This window comes from Mus pahari, chromosome X (assembly GCF_900095145.1).
Source record: "Mus pahari chromosome X, PAHARI_EIJ_v1.1, whole genome shotgun sequence".
In the NCBI taxonomy this organism is placed as follows: Eukaryota; Metazoa; Chordata; class Mammalia; order Rodentia; family Muridae; genus Mus; species Mus pahari.
In genome coordinates, this window is record NC_034613.1 from 146,850,610 (window position 1) to 146,866,316 (window position 15,707).

At 37.2% G+C, this 15,707-nt stretch overlaps 1 protein-coding gene across 1 annotated transcript in view; it reads left to right on the forward strand.

The window, feature by feature from the left end:
• Arhgap6 (Rho GTPase activating protein 6) overlaps positions 1 to 15,707 on the forward strand; it is a 488,517-nt gene that overhangs the window by 168,655 nt on the left and 304,155 nt on the right. The window lies entirely within an intron of this gene.

Consider the following 15,707-nt stretch of genomic DNA (forward strand, 5'->3'; position numbering starts at 1 on the left):
AGAAAGAAAGAAAGAAAGAAAGAAAGAAAGAAAGAAAGAAAGAAAGAAAGAAAGAAAGAAAGAAAGAAAGAAAGAAAGAAAGAAAGAAAGAAAGAACTCTCAAGCTGCTATAATAAGATACCGCAGACCTTTTGGATTAAACACTGGAAATTTATTTCTCATCATTCTGGAGCTTAGGAGTACAAGATTAAGATGTTGGCAGATTTGATTTCTGGTAAAGCTTTTCATCCTGGTTTGCACATAGACACCTTCTTGATGTAGCCTCACATAGGGTTGGGGGTGGAAAAGTGTGCATTCTGGTTTATTTTCTTTTAAGCATACAGCACAAATCTTACCATGCCCACTTCACCCTATTGGTGTTACCTAATCTTAATCATTTTCCAAAGTCCCTGTGTGCAAATACCATCACATGGGAGGATATGGTACAGCATCAACATATAAATTTGGGATTAGGGACAAAAACATTAAATTTAAAACAGACACTCTATGTTGACTTACTCTAGTCTTTACTGTAGTTAAATATTAAGCTAAGGACAAAATTGTTATGTTAAAAATGTTTATCTATGACCCAGCTGTTTCAGTTATAACCATACCAACACAGTTGGATGGGTTACATTACAATTATATATGTGGTGACCTGACTTAAAATATAGGCTTCCTGGCACATATGAATTTACTTTGGTAGCCCTTATGGAATGTCCTTAGGTTAATTCATCATCTTCCAGAGAAGCTTATGTAGAAGAAAGAGAAGTTTGTGATCATTCACTGTCAAGATCCATGTACCTGTAGCAGAGAACACAAAAATAAACTTTAAAGCATGTATCCCGGAAGATAATACCCAAAGCAATCTTTTAAAATTATTATTAGGACCAAAGTATAGGAGGACTTCTCAAACTAGGCAGCTCTGTGATGTTCTCAAATAAAGTATTATAGGATTTATTTATTAGATGATAATGGGTTTGTGTGATGTTTTTCTACATTATAATTACCAGTTGCTAAATCAAGCAAACACTATTTACAATAACCAGTGCATTAGCAAAATTAACTCAATTTGATGACTGATTTGGCTTTACTAAAATCCAGTGATAGATTTATGGTTGAAAAATAAAGAATTTAGTCCAACTCTATGCTTTGATTTTAATGAGAAAATAAAATGAAAAAAAAAGTCTGTTTGCATTTGAACACTGTAGAAATGTTATTAATAAGTACAATAATTCTTTTTTGCTAGTCCAAGATAATTAGAATTCATTTAAGCAAAATGAATCACCCTCAAATGTCAATGCTAATGGTAATTCTGCAAATTCTCTCTTGTTCTTTTGTATATAAAGTTAATACAGTAGAACTCTTTGGAATCTTATAATAGCAGGTATATAAGATAATAATACTTATAATAAGCAGGGGATTATTATTTTGCAAATTAAATATTGTCTGTATAAAAGGATATTATTTATACAAGAAAACTTGCTACAATGAGCTAGAGTGTTTTTGGATGCATGTAAACAAAAAGATGACTGCAAGTCTCTTAAGCAAGAAGGAAATCTTCTGTTTCATGTAGGATTTACCTTTATTGTCTACTACCATGCAACATATTATCACTGACATTTTGTCTTTGAAGTATATGTAGTTGTTAGCTCACAATTTCTATGTCTCAAGAGTTTCAATACATCTTAGTAGATCCCCATGTTTCATGGTTGAGATGAAGCTGAAATCAAAGTAGAAGCCTGAGGCTAGTGTCTTATCTGAAGATCGGCCAGAGAAGGAAAGTGTTACTGAGGCACTCACTTTAGTTCCTCTTAGAATTTAATTATTCAAATGGCATCTGGCAGCAGGTCTCATTTTATCACTGGAAGTTTGCTGGAAACTACTCTCAATCTCTTGCTACATAGCCTTCTCCAATACGCTAGCTTACTTTGTCAAACCCAGCAAGCTAAGGAGACAATAGGAGAGTCAGCTACTAGAGTAAAGGTTGTAATATTGGAAGCAATGTCCTGTCACCTGGACTGTAGTTTACTTGTTAAAAGCATAAGGATAGACTAGCTCATATTCAAATGAGTAGACGAGGCAATACGTATCAGGGTGTGGAGATCTTTGGTGTCACTTTAGAGTCAAACCCACTTTAGGCTCAAACCCAGTTCAGTTTAGAGGTATAATTATACTAAGAATCCAGATGTAGTCCACCTCTCTAATCTAGATCAGGGATGTCTCCCTCAATACTAAGATTGTCTCTGGTACTGTTGAGTGATATGTATGAAGACAAGGCTGAACTCTTGGGAAGATAAGAGGGTATGCTTACCTGTGATATTTTAAAGAACCCCCTTTCCAAACATCCTCTCACAAATTTCCTTTTAGGAGCCTTCTGTTAAAATCTGCTCATGTGGCCAGTATTAACAGTAATCAGTATTAACAGTACTGTGAGTCTAGGAATGTAAGGGTAAGTATGTGGCTTTTTTTAAATACTAAGCAGAATGTGAGTATCTGTCCACAATGAAAAACAAGTGTGAATAGAACAGAGGTTGGGAATTTACTGTAGAGGAAAATAAATTCAACACTACCACCAATAACTAAGGGATAGGCTTTTTGTTCCAGGACCAATTGCCTATATAACAGCTGACTACTCTGATTTCTGTCTCTGTTCTTGCTTGAGGTGGTCACTCATATAGTCTCTTATGATAATGTTGAGTCTTTGCGTGACTCAAAAATTCCAACTTAAGTCCTGAAGCTTCTTGAATTTCTCTATCATTGTTATTATTTTCTTCCAATATTTACTACATAAAGTAAAGTTATTATGGTACTTATAAAGTGCTTATCTGGTCAGATAGGCACTAACTGGGAAGATGAACTTAGATAGGAATGGGAATGCAATTAAGCAAGGTAGTGGGGGGTGAATGTGATCAGCATACTATATGCAACTATGATATTGTAAAAAAGTACCCTTAGTCTAGGGCTGTGCATATAGCTTAGTGGTAGTGCTTGTCTGGCATGTATATGAACCTAGGTTTAATTTCCAATACTGAAAAAGAAATCATTAAGCATTTTATGCGTAAATCTTCATCTAATTTCATCCATCTATATATCTGTCTGTCTGTCTATCTATCTGTCTATCTATCTATCTATCTATCTATCTATCTATCTATCTATCTATCTGCTTCATAGAGTAAAAAAGACTGGCAGACTTGATCTATGGCTGGGCTGGAATATGCCTTTAATCCTAGCACTTGAGAAACAGAGGTGGGTAAGATGGGCTCTTTTATGGATCATTAACTTATAAATATCTAAATCAATCTATTTCTTCAGACATGCAAAGATAATCAGGAAAATAAATATCAGTATGAGGATTTTTAGAAACTGTTTCCAGGAAAGTATTCAAAGGATGGTAGGTTGGTTTAGGAAAAACAAAACAAAACAAAACAAAACACAACACAACACAATATCTCCCTTTAATCAGAAAAGGAACTGTTCTTTTTTGGTGCCTTGCTCTATGGTGCTTTCTGCTGTCTCCCCAAGTTCTTCTAAGCCTTAAAATCAACTCCCCTAGCTGAACCTACTACCAGTCACCATAGTTTTAACAGATTTCCAGGCTTCAGTATTGCAGTGATCTGAGTGGACCTGTTCTTGTAAGCAGCCATACTGTATTTTGTTACCAAAGTTCTTTCCAACTTTCAGGAGGGAAATTATTACTTTCTCATCCTATAATTTGCTGCTAGGCATCTAGTTAGAAGGGAATAAGTTGGAAAATAATATTTATTCTTTTTAAATGGATCTTACTTATTAGGTCCATTTGATGCAATGTCCTGAACCTTGTTCCTATAATCTTCTTTAATTCTGTAATGTTCTACCCTGTGTTAACCACAAGTGTGTAAAGCCTATCTAGGTACACCACCCAACTGAGCCAAAACAATGAGACAACACCAAATATTCTGATCAATTTGTGGGATTTCAAAAGAAAACCAGTTTGAGAGAAAGTGGTGATTCTTTTAAACTTAGGTTCTTCAGTACAGTGATCCACAGTTTTGGTGAAGAAGGATTTCCTACCTACCCAGGTCATCTGGCAACATCTGAAAATGGTTATAATTGTCACAGTGAAGAAAGTCAATACTACCAGCATATGGTGGATGCACTCCAAGGATGCGGAGAAATACTCTACAGTGCACACAGTATATATTCATCCCTGCAACCAAAATGATTCAACCTATAAAGTTCAGAAACACATATTGAGAAAATATTGACTGTGAGCACAGGTTATAGTAGTATTCCTTGGAGCACCGGCAACTTGTCAGTTATTCCTCCACTGAAGAAAATGAGCAACTATAATTAAATTAAGTGGGGGGAAATAAAATGGAGTCTATTAAAGTTTACTGGAGCTTGTTGGGAAGAGAATTTCAGTAGGAGAGGGATGAAAAAAAAAAACCTTGCTATCCAGTTTTGTATGGAAGATGCAAACTTTTCTGTCAATTCTTAGGACTTTCAATGAAATATATTTTTACTTGACCATACAGTCCAAAACATTCTAAATTTTCATATATTTGTCCTATTTTTCCACCGTGCAATTCTTTTGGTTATTGCACATGAATCCTACAGATGAGCAGCCTTTTATCAACTCATCTGCGATTCAGAGTCTCAGGAATCTGCTCTCAACTTTCATATCCACAGCCATTGGCAGTTGAGAACCCATGCACAACCACCCAATAGTTAACTATTGACTCTTGTCACCACTCTTGCTGGCCTTTCACTGACATTATCACACAATGGATAACTTCTCTGTGCTATCCTAAGGAAGCAACACTGTTTGCCATAGCCCTAACCACTGGCAGATGGAATCTTGAATAGTCATACCCAGGGATACTTAGGTATGGACACGTGTTATAACTCCTACTTTATTCTCAGCACCACTGTAACCTTGGTGAATATATTTTACTGTCATATATCAGTTTTTTAAAAGATTTATTTCTTTTTACTTTTTATGTAATACTGTTATACCTGCATGGATAGATATATGGGCTCTATGGGCACACAGTACCCACAGAGGTCAAAAGATGATGTAGGATCCTCTAGAGCTGGAGTTACAGATGGTAATGAAATAATGTGGGCTCTGGGAGTCAAACATGAGTCCTCTCTAAGAACAGCAAGTGCTCCTAATTTCTCTGCTACCTCTACACCCCCTTCTATATAATTCTGACAGACTTAAAGTGCTGTTTAGAAGCACTCAGTTAGGAAAGCCTATTTCCTATGACCAGCATGGGCTCAAGCCTAAGGGATTCATGACTATTGTTCTTTGACTCCACTCAACAATTTTCACCTTTCATTTTCATGTTGGTTCTTCAGAGACAACTCTGAAACATTTGTTGAATATCTGTACAAACATGTTCCATGAATGCACAGACATATATATCATGAGTTGTATTTTCTCTCTGATAATATACCTGTAAGTTAAACTTGATAAACTTGAAAGAGGCCTCATGATTCAGTGACTGAAACAATAATGAGATTGTTTCTCTTTTGGACCCTGTCCGACCTTGTGACCCTGACCTGATGGCCTTCATTTCATGTCATAAAAATATCTAACAGAACATGAAAGTGTTCATCTTGACTTAAGGGAAAGTATTGGAAAAGAATTTATGTACATATACATATGTCTAAAGGAGGGGCTGCCAGTTAATCTATAACAACAAATTTTAGTGGATAGTTTCCTAATTGACTTATATTCCCCAAATACTCAAATAGAACTATATTATACAAAAGTTTTCTTTGCCTTGAATATATTGTCCTTGTTACTGGATATAAAAATGTATGCCACTTTAGAAGTAGCTATTTCAACTCTAGTGCAATGGTTGTGTATTCTTTACTCTTAGAAGGCAAGAGTATAAATATTTTTAAGTTGTATTTTAGGACCCTTCAGTCTGTTTAACTTCTGGCTAAATGCTCACCATATATAGGACTTGAACAATATGCATTAATGTTCTTTTATTGGCTGAATAGGGCTTCTTTGTTTTAGTTATTATTTTTTCTAATATAGTAATTCAAGTCCAGCTGCAGAATGTTTGATTTTCAATTCTCCTGAATTGTCTATTAAGGACTTGTTGATTTGTTCTGTTTATTATTGTACTGTTAAATAACGAGGGCAGTTAAAATGATCCACTACAACTTGTGTTCTGTTTTCCAAGAACTGGAGACAAGTCTAAATTCCTCTGCTGTCTGTTACTGGCTTGCTTTTACACTGTTGACATTCCTCAGAAGAGGCGAGGACGGGTGAAGAATAATATGATGCCCATTTTACTTCTGACCTCTCAACTGTTTCATCCCTATTCTTCACTGTTATCTTTGGCGTTACAATGTCAACATATTCTTTTTTATAAAATGGCTAGGGTTTTTTGTCTGAAGCCTTGATGCTGTTGTACTATGAGTAGATCTTATTATCCACAATAAAGTCAACCTTGTGATTAAGTAACCCTGGTATTGTTTCTTTCCACCTTTGCGCACTCTTTGAAAAGCAACAAGAAAATAGAAAAATACAGGAATAACTGTACAGTTTCAAAATTTGTGCACTTCAAAGGCCTGAGATAGCCCCAACTGTACTCTATATTTGCAAAAATCTCCACAAAATGCATCCTTCTATATCTTCTTTGTGGACAAACCATCAATGCTTTGACTTGCTTAGCTGCCTCCTCTTGAAGCTCAGATGCAACATGTAAAAACAACAGTAAACCTGTTATGTCAAATGCCCCCTCCTGGCTTTTATCCTCAGCAGCACATCCATTTTTCCTGTCATCAGAAGTCAAAACCATAGAGCTAGGTTGGAATTCTCCAAAGTGAGGATTGGCAACTCTGACCCATGGGTCACATCTGATCTACACGCCTGCTATTTCAAATCAAGTTGCTTTGGCAAACAGTCATGGCTATTTAAGTAGTCTCTATAGCTTATCTTGGAAGACAGAGATAGAATTTGGTGACTCTTATAGAAACTGCCTAACGTACAACACTGAACATACTTAGCATCTGCTTCTTTCCACGTGTCAGTCTGTGCTTTCTAATAGAGAGGATCAAGTTCATTTTTTTGTTCATATAAAATTCTGGGACCCTTTATCCCTTACTTTCATTTTTTTCTTTGATTGCTCTTGTTAGCATATATCTGAGATGACAGAACCACTCTCACTGGGCTCCAACAGCTAGGCATTTGTTCTTTTTTCTGCTTTAAAGTGCTTTGGTACTTTGCTGCTGTCTGAATGTCAGAGGCTCTTCTCCGTAGGCTTTCTTCCTGTTCTTCAATAGAAGCCAAATCTTTGCTGTACTGGCTGAAAGTAAACAGTTAGCTTAAAGACTTTCCCCAGTTTGGTGTAGTTCAGATATGTGACTCATTTAGTACTTCTTATAAATTGTCTTGTTAGTACTTATCTTTACCATGCGTAAGTCCTGGATATTCTGCACATTACAGAACATTGAACACAGAAATTATGTTGTATACTTCACATTGGGTTAAACTGGTCAAAGACATATGGAGAGTAGAGATTGTTGATAGGGCTACATGTAAACTGATTTTTCTTTTAAAATGGAGTTTTTCATTAATATAACAACAACGGTAATAAATGGTTTTTCAAGAGATAGTTTCTCTCTGTATTCCTGGATGTCCTGGAACTCTATTGACTAAACTGGCTTTGAACTCGGAGATCTGCCTGCCTCTGCCTCTGAAGTGTTTGGATTAGTATAGTTGGCTAACATACTCCTCTAGACAATGACACCAGCACAATGGTCAATATAAAGAACTGTTTCACTTTTCAATTTTCTTTGATTCTTGTGGAATTTCATATAATATATTTTTATCACCCCTCACCCACTTTTTCTGAATCCATGCTCAGCTCTCTATCCACCTAACTTTGTGTTTCCTCTTTTTTTCTTTTAAAAGAAAAAGGGGTGCTGGCATTACAGGGCTAAGTCAATATATTTGGCTAAGGTTAGGAAATTAATATTAGTATATGATGATCATTTAGTCTGCATGCCCTGCAGGGATTATCTGTTTTTTTCTGTAGTCTTTAAAAAAATATTAAAGTGGCCTAGTCTGCATATATAGCAGAAGATGGCCTAATCGGCCATCATTGGGAAGAGAGGCCCCTTGGTCTTGCAAACTATATATGAGGGCCAAGAAGGGGGAGTGGGTGGGTAGGGGAGCAGGGGAGGGGGGAGGGNATAGGGAACTTTCAGGATAGCATTTGAAGTGTAAATAAAGAAAATATCTAATACAAAAATAAAAAAAATAAAATGACCTAGTCTAAGATGACAAAATTGCATTTAGTTAGCATAATATATATCTTTCTTTACATTGTTTCAATCTGCTATAAGTTCTTAGACTGAATTGTTCAGGAGAGGAAGGGACTCATGTATTTCTCCTCATGGGGAAACATTGCTTAATTTATTTAATGTCTCTTTACTTTTCTTGACTTGGTTCAGTCACTCCTATATTATCAGAACAGAGCCTCCCTTACAATAGGCACTCGGAGATCAATAAAGTATGAATGGATAAGTGAATGAACAAACAGATGGCCAGATACATGAAAAACCTCAAGTATCTGTATTTTTGAAAGTAAATCTTAACAGCTTTGATATTTTTATCCTTTTTGCTCTTGAACTCATTCAACCTTCCTTCTAAAATTGTCCCTGATAATTCAATGGCTGTTTTGTGTTCACTACCTGACCTAGCATGACATCTAGACAAGTTTATTTTCAGGTCACTATAACCCAGTCTCTCTCTCTCTCTCTTTTTTTTTCCTTGCAAGGGAATGGCCAAAGCATCATTTTTCCTTATTAGGAAGTATCTTGCGATTTTTGTGTAGAGCTTTCATTTGATGCCTTCCAGCTTTCTGCTACCATCCCCTGTGCAGATTTAATCCTATGTCTGACACAGATTGCTATAGGCTGAGATCAAAAGCAGCTGCCTCTTCTTAGGTTATCAAATGACATATCTGCTCAGTAAAGATTCTTCCACACATGAAAGGAAGAATTGTGGATTACTTCTGCAGTTGGCACAGATGAGTCAGAAAGAAAGAGACTGTTAGACAATCAGAAGCTGCAGGGCCCAGTGTTCTCCTTTCACCATGTATTGAAAATCTTGTGAGAAAAATCTCCCTGCAAACCTGAAAATTGGGAGGATGTAGCAGCTGGGCTCATTGCCCTCTCCAGTCGTCACAAGAAAAATGAGCAATGTGTGTCAAGGGAATACAAAATTACTTTCATTTAGCACTTAGTAGAATTGATTTAAAAAAATCATAGGAGATTGCAACCAAATACTGCACAGTTTTAAAGTTCATCCTAGTTATGTGTGTGGAAGTGAGACAAAAGTGGATGATAACTCTCAAAATATGTTTATTCTATGACTAAGAATTGCCATGGGGGCTGAGAAGTGAGATGAACATTATGTAGGCTCAGAATATTTTGGGAAGTTAAATGGCATTTCCTACAATTTTACTTCTAATGCATTCAGCTGTTCACCTTTCTCAAAATACCTTGTGCCTGGCACACCTTTTGGAAGCAATTCTTTTTCTTTTCATCCCTGATAAATTCTCACTCATCCTGGGAAACCAGGCGTGAAGAACATCTTTTCTATGATATTTGCAAGAGTTCTCCACTGAGTTTATGAAAGAACAATAGTTGCTTATTAGTCTATGTTTGTGGTCTATAGGCAACCATGCACTTCCAAATAGGAATGATACATTTAATTTGCTTACACTTATGCTAAAAATATCAATTGTACAGAATTTGGGTGATTGTAATTGTACTGCTTAGATTGTGACACATACAACTACATGCTTTCATTTGGAACAGGTAGCCTACACTGGCACTTTGCAAATGGGTTACTGATTGCAGGGTTGCGTTGTTCCTAGGCATACCTCGGATGAATTCCTGCCTACTTAGCAGGGTCATTCTGGGCAACTGATCTAATTTTTCTGAGCTTTCTAATTTTCTATTTTGCTCAAATAGAAAATGGGAATAATAAAAGACCCTACTTAATATCCATTTGTTTGCTTTACTGGGTGTTAATCATAATACTGCATATGTGCTGTTAAACAATTTTTTTATGACAGTAAGTAGTATATTGTAGCTACATTTCAGAAATGGAATGGGCTTCAACAGAGAATGTAAGTTCCATGATGCTTTTTGGAATTCTGATCAAATAGACCATTTTTTCTTTATTTATCTTTCTGCTTTTCTTTTTTTTTTTTTGGGGGGGGGGAGTCCTGTGGAGGACTGGAAGGAAGGATTGGGGGAACCAGAGGGGTCAGGGACAGACCACGGAATCAACTCACCAGGACTCATTTGAGCTTGCATAGATCAGGGGGCCTGTAGAGGTCTGTCTGAGGTCCTCTGCGCATGCGCGTGCGAACACACACACACACACACACACACACACACACACACACACACACTGATATATATATATATCAGTGAAAGCAGGGGCTATCCCTGTATCTTTGGCCCACCTGTGAGGCCCTTTTTCTTCTACTGAGTTGCCTTGTTCAACATTGATATGATGGTATGTGCCTGATCTTATTGTAGCTTGTTATGGTGTGTTTGGTATCACCTGGAAGCCCTGGTCTTCTCTGAGGTGAGCAGGAGAGGAGGTGGATCTGGAGAAGGTTCTTTCTGCTTTTCTTTTCCTTTCTTCTTCTTCTTCTTTTTTTTTTTTTTAAAGATTTATATATTTATTATATGTAAGTACACTGTTGCTGTCTTCAGATAATCCAGAAGAGGGCATCAGATCTTGTTACAGATGGTTATGAGCCACCATGTGGTTGCTGGGATTTGAACTTCGGACCTTTGGAAGAACAGTCGGGTGCTCTTACCCACTGAGCCATCTCACCAGCCCCTTTTCCTTTCTTCTTGAGACACAATCTTACTCTATAGTTCAGGCTGATTTAAACTCAGTATGTAGCCCAGGCTGGCTTCAAACTTGAACGATCTTCTGTCTCAGCTTCCAAAGTAAAGTATAGATTCTACTTTCTCTCATCTTTATCACCCTTCGTTTTACTCACAATCCTTTGTCCTTTTTTTTGTTGTTGTTGTTCTCCTGTTTATATTTTTTTTGATCTTTTAGCATAGTTGCTGTACATACCAGGACAAGTTGGTTCAGACCCCAGAGTCTTTTTTGAAGACATCAGTTCTCTAGCTAGAGCATACTGTCGTCTAGGATGCAATTCAAAGTGCATCAAATAACACATTAAATGCCTATGTAGATAAAGCTGAGATACCTCATTCTCTAAGCTTTTCAACTTTAAGAGAAGCAGAACCAGATACTTCACAGATGTTTTTCAAACCATTATCCTAGCCATCCTGTATGGTATAAATGACTATTTCTACTTGTAGATAAGGTATTCAAAATCATTGTTGCCATTAGAAATAGTATTATCCTATGAACAGTCTCTCAGCTCAGTTTATTTTCCTAATAGATTTACTTTATTTGACTAGAGAGACCTTTCTCCTAGTAATGGATAATAATAGTAGCCAATAGAAACATCCATCTATATTGTCAATGGCTCCAGAAGAAGTGGAACCCTTTCTATTACAACATCCAATTTGCTCAGAAATTTCCTTGGTGGATTGTGATTAGCAGGCATCTCAGAATATTTTTATTGGCTAACAAAAGCGTGATTATAAGTATCTTAAGTGAAAAATACCCCATCAGATCATTTCACGGATCTATAGTTTTGGACATAGAGGTGTCTTAGGTTGAGTTGGTGGCTTGGTGATATCAGGACTGTGTATTTTGATACATCTTGAGTTTGTGATCACCCTTACAGGAATTTGTTGCTTCTCTAAGGCATCACTTCTTTACCTTGGTGTCATAAAGAAGAAGGAAGGATAAAAGTGTCCTTCTCTCCACAGTGTGGTAGTTTAGATAAGAATGTCTCCTATAGGTTCAGATGCTTACTTGGAACCCAAGTGGTAGCCCAATTTGGGTAGTTTTAGAAGCTGTGACCTTGCTGGAGAAATTATATCATGGGATGATGACTTTGATGTTTCAAAGCCCCTCATTATTCTAAGTATGGCCTTTCTGCCTCATGCTTGAGATTCAAAACGTGACTCACAGGTTCTGTTCCAGCACCATACTCACCACTTTTTTCCAGGCCTCCATGTCATGACAAATTCATATCTCTCTGGAACCATAGCCGATATAAACCCTTTATTCTATAAATTACATTGGTCATGGTGTTTTATCACAAAAAGAAAAGTAACTAATATCCATCGCACTCGTGTGTGTGTGTGTGTGTGTGTGTGTGTGTGAGTGAGTGTGTGTGTGTGTGTGTGTGTGTGTGTGTGTGAGAGAGAGAGAGAGAGAGAGAGAGAGAGAGAGAGTGAGAGAGAGAGAAAGACAGAGACAGAGACAGAGACAGAGACAGAGACAGAGACAGAGAATAGATCTATACTTTTCTTTATACTTTCTTATACTTCCTTTATTGGCCAGGAAAAATGTCAAATGTCCACTCCAGGAGAAGTCACTGGTAAGGAATAATTCATTTACCATGAGTGGGTGGAAGCCATCCTGACTCAGGCTTTGAGGCTGAAGGAAGGATCAACTTTTCCTGGGATCAAAGTTGAAATTTACTACATGAATATATTAAATGGGTGATGCACAGGGTCTGAGAGGTAGCATGTGCAGATGGTTATTGATAAAGTAAGTTAGGGTTTTCCCCAGCCATTTGGCTCACATGCTTACATCTCAGACCGGCTGTGCACAGTGCAATGCATTATCTTCAGTTATGTTCCAAGTAAAGATTTCATTTCTATGACTAGGATTGATCTAGCAGGTTTTTGCCAGGGAAAAGACAGAGAACATGTTAATAGTATGGCTTCTATCCACTTGTTGTTAATGTACACACAAACCACTTATGATATATGTTCCCCAGGCCTTTCAAAATTGTCTCTGAGAACTGCTAGCTCACAACACTGACCTCCTACAACTCTGGATACTAAGTTTTCAGCAATTCAACTGGTGAAAATACCTTCCACTCTATGGAGCTTATGATCTTTCTGGAAACTTATCAGATAAGACATAATTCTTTTATTCTTTGTTACTTAGTGAATGCGTTTGGCATTTATGTCTTCTCTCTGCTATGCTAGGGGAGTGAAGAGTACAGTGGTCATGTTAAGTTTCTGCTTTTTTTCACATTTACTTGTTGTCTTAGTTACCTTTCTATTGCTATGATAAACATTGCATATTAGCAAAGCAACTTATAAAAGAAGGCATTTAATTTGTCTGATGATTCTAGACTACTAAGAGATCATGATCACAGACCAAAAGGCATGGTAACAGCTGACAGCTTACATCTCACAAGCAGGAGTCAGAGAACACACTTTGAAACCTGAAAGCCTACCCCAAGTGACACACTTCCACCAAAAAAGCCATACCACTTAATCCTTCCCAAACAGTTCCACCAGTTGGGTACCAAGTATTAAATTATATGGAGCCTATGGGGCCCATATTCATTCAAAATAGATGTGGTGACATCTATTATGCCCAGCTTTCTCCTTTTGAAATTAGGCTTGGAAACAAAATGTTTGATGTCTAGTTAACTTTGAATTCCCAAAAAAAACCCAATATTTTTTCAGTATAGATCTATCCTGTGTAATATTTAAGAAAGACAACATGAAAGTATGCCTGTTTTATCTGAAATTTAGATTTTTAACTGGGTGTCATGTGGTTGGTTTGGCAACAGTGCTTGGAATGGAATGTGTTCTTTCTCCAGGGACTTCATTATGGAAATGCCTGCCATGACTAAATTCTGGAGTGTCCTGGTGTGCTCAGTTTATTCTTCAACCACAGCATACTCCCTCTGTGGCCTGATTAGCTTTTACCACTCACCACAGCCCCACAGCTTGGTGCGTTTCCATGACAGCACTCTAAACATTGCTGCTACTTCCCATGCTCCCTGTCTTTTCTGTTCTTGAGCTTTGTGTCTTTCCTTCCCTGTGTTGATCATATGATCTTGGTTTAAGATATGAAGCAGTTGTCTGTGGGTATGCAAGTGTATAAGAAAAAAACTACTACTGTCTTTGAAGAGAAGCTCACAGAAATGGAATAACTGAGTAATCTAGCTTCAAAAGTTTCTAGGGAAGGAATTCTTCAGCATTCCACAGTAGTCCCTCTTTTGACAGCCCCCAGCCAGGATAGGCATGAAAATGTTAAAGGAAAGGGATTTTCTCTGTAAATAATAACCAATCACCCAGAGGATGTCTTAGTGGTTTGTACTTAAAATGTTATTCACTCTTTAAAAAGATTTATTTTATGTGTATGCATGTTTTGCCTACATAGATGTACGTGAATCTTCCTTGTGCCTAGTGCCTGCAGAGGTCAGGAAAGGGCACGAGAGCCACTGGAATCGAAGTTATAGATAGTTGCAAGCCATTATGTTGGTGCCAGCAATCAACCCAGGTCCAATTATTCCCAGTTAAAAGCAGCAAGTACTCTTAACTGCTGAGGTATCTCTCCATCCTCTACTCTGTGTGTGTGTGTGTGTGTGTGTGTGTGTGTGTGTGTGTGTTCAGAGGACTGAAAAGGATGTCAGATATTCTGAAGCTGGAGTTTCAGGAGGTTATAAGCTTCATCACACATGTACTTGGAACTGGACTCTGAAAAAGCATTACATACTCCTAACCGGTTATCTACTTTCCCAGCCCCAGTAGTTTTTACTTAAGACTAGAACAAAAAAGTTAACCTTCAAATATCATGTTTTTCTTTTTCTTTTTTCTTTTTGAAATAAGTTTTCACTGTATATTCTATGTTGGCCCTGGAAACATGATTCACTTGCCTCAGCCTCCCAAGCTCTAGGATTAGAGGTCTGAGCCACATTGCTAAGCTCCAGGAGGATTTTCTAAAATATTTTGATTATTAATATGCCTTAAAAGAACAGTTGACTATTGAGTTGTTTGAGTAAAATGAACCCTCAAATAAGAAAAACAAGAGATTTGCTAATTGTGTGGCAGAAAGAATGTGGTTGACTGTTTAGTAACTAAGAAAATGACAACAAAGCTATGAGGGGTAAAATTATGGGAACCCAAAACCATGCAAGGGAATCTAATAACTCTCAGAGTTATTTGTTTAGTGGCCTGGGGGAAAGGATGTGTATGTGTATGGCTGATTTTTCTCTTCATATCTTGGTTCATTTAACTAAAAAATATTGGAGTTGTTAGTGGGAAACAACTAATCTAGCATATTGTAACTTTAATTATTATTATTTGCATATGTGTGTTGTGTGTATGTGAGTGCATGTGCATGTATGTATGTGTATAAGTGCATACATGTGTGTAGATATATATGCATGCCCAGGGGTGTGGGTATATAGGCCTGAAGTTGATGTCAGATGTCTTCATCAATCTCTCTCCACCTTATTGAGATAGGGTTTCTTGCTGAACCCAGAGCTCATCTCTTTTTGGTAGCCTACTTATCCAGCTTGCTCTGGAGACTACCTCTCTGTCTTCTGTGAGCTGCAAACTCAAGTGGGCCACTATGTCCACCTAACATTTCTGTGGGTGCTAGGGATCTGAACTTTGTTCCGCATGTTTTCACAGCAATTAATTCAACCACTGAGCCATTTTCCCAGTCCCCAGTTTTAATTATTGTTTCAACATTGTTTTGGCTTTATTGTGATATAATTTACCTATCTTTTTTTTTAATTATTATTTTCTTTATTTACATTTCAAATGCTATCCCGAAAGTTTCCCAT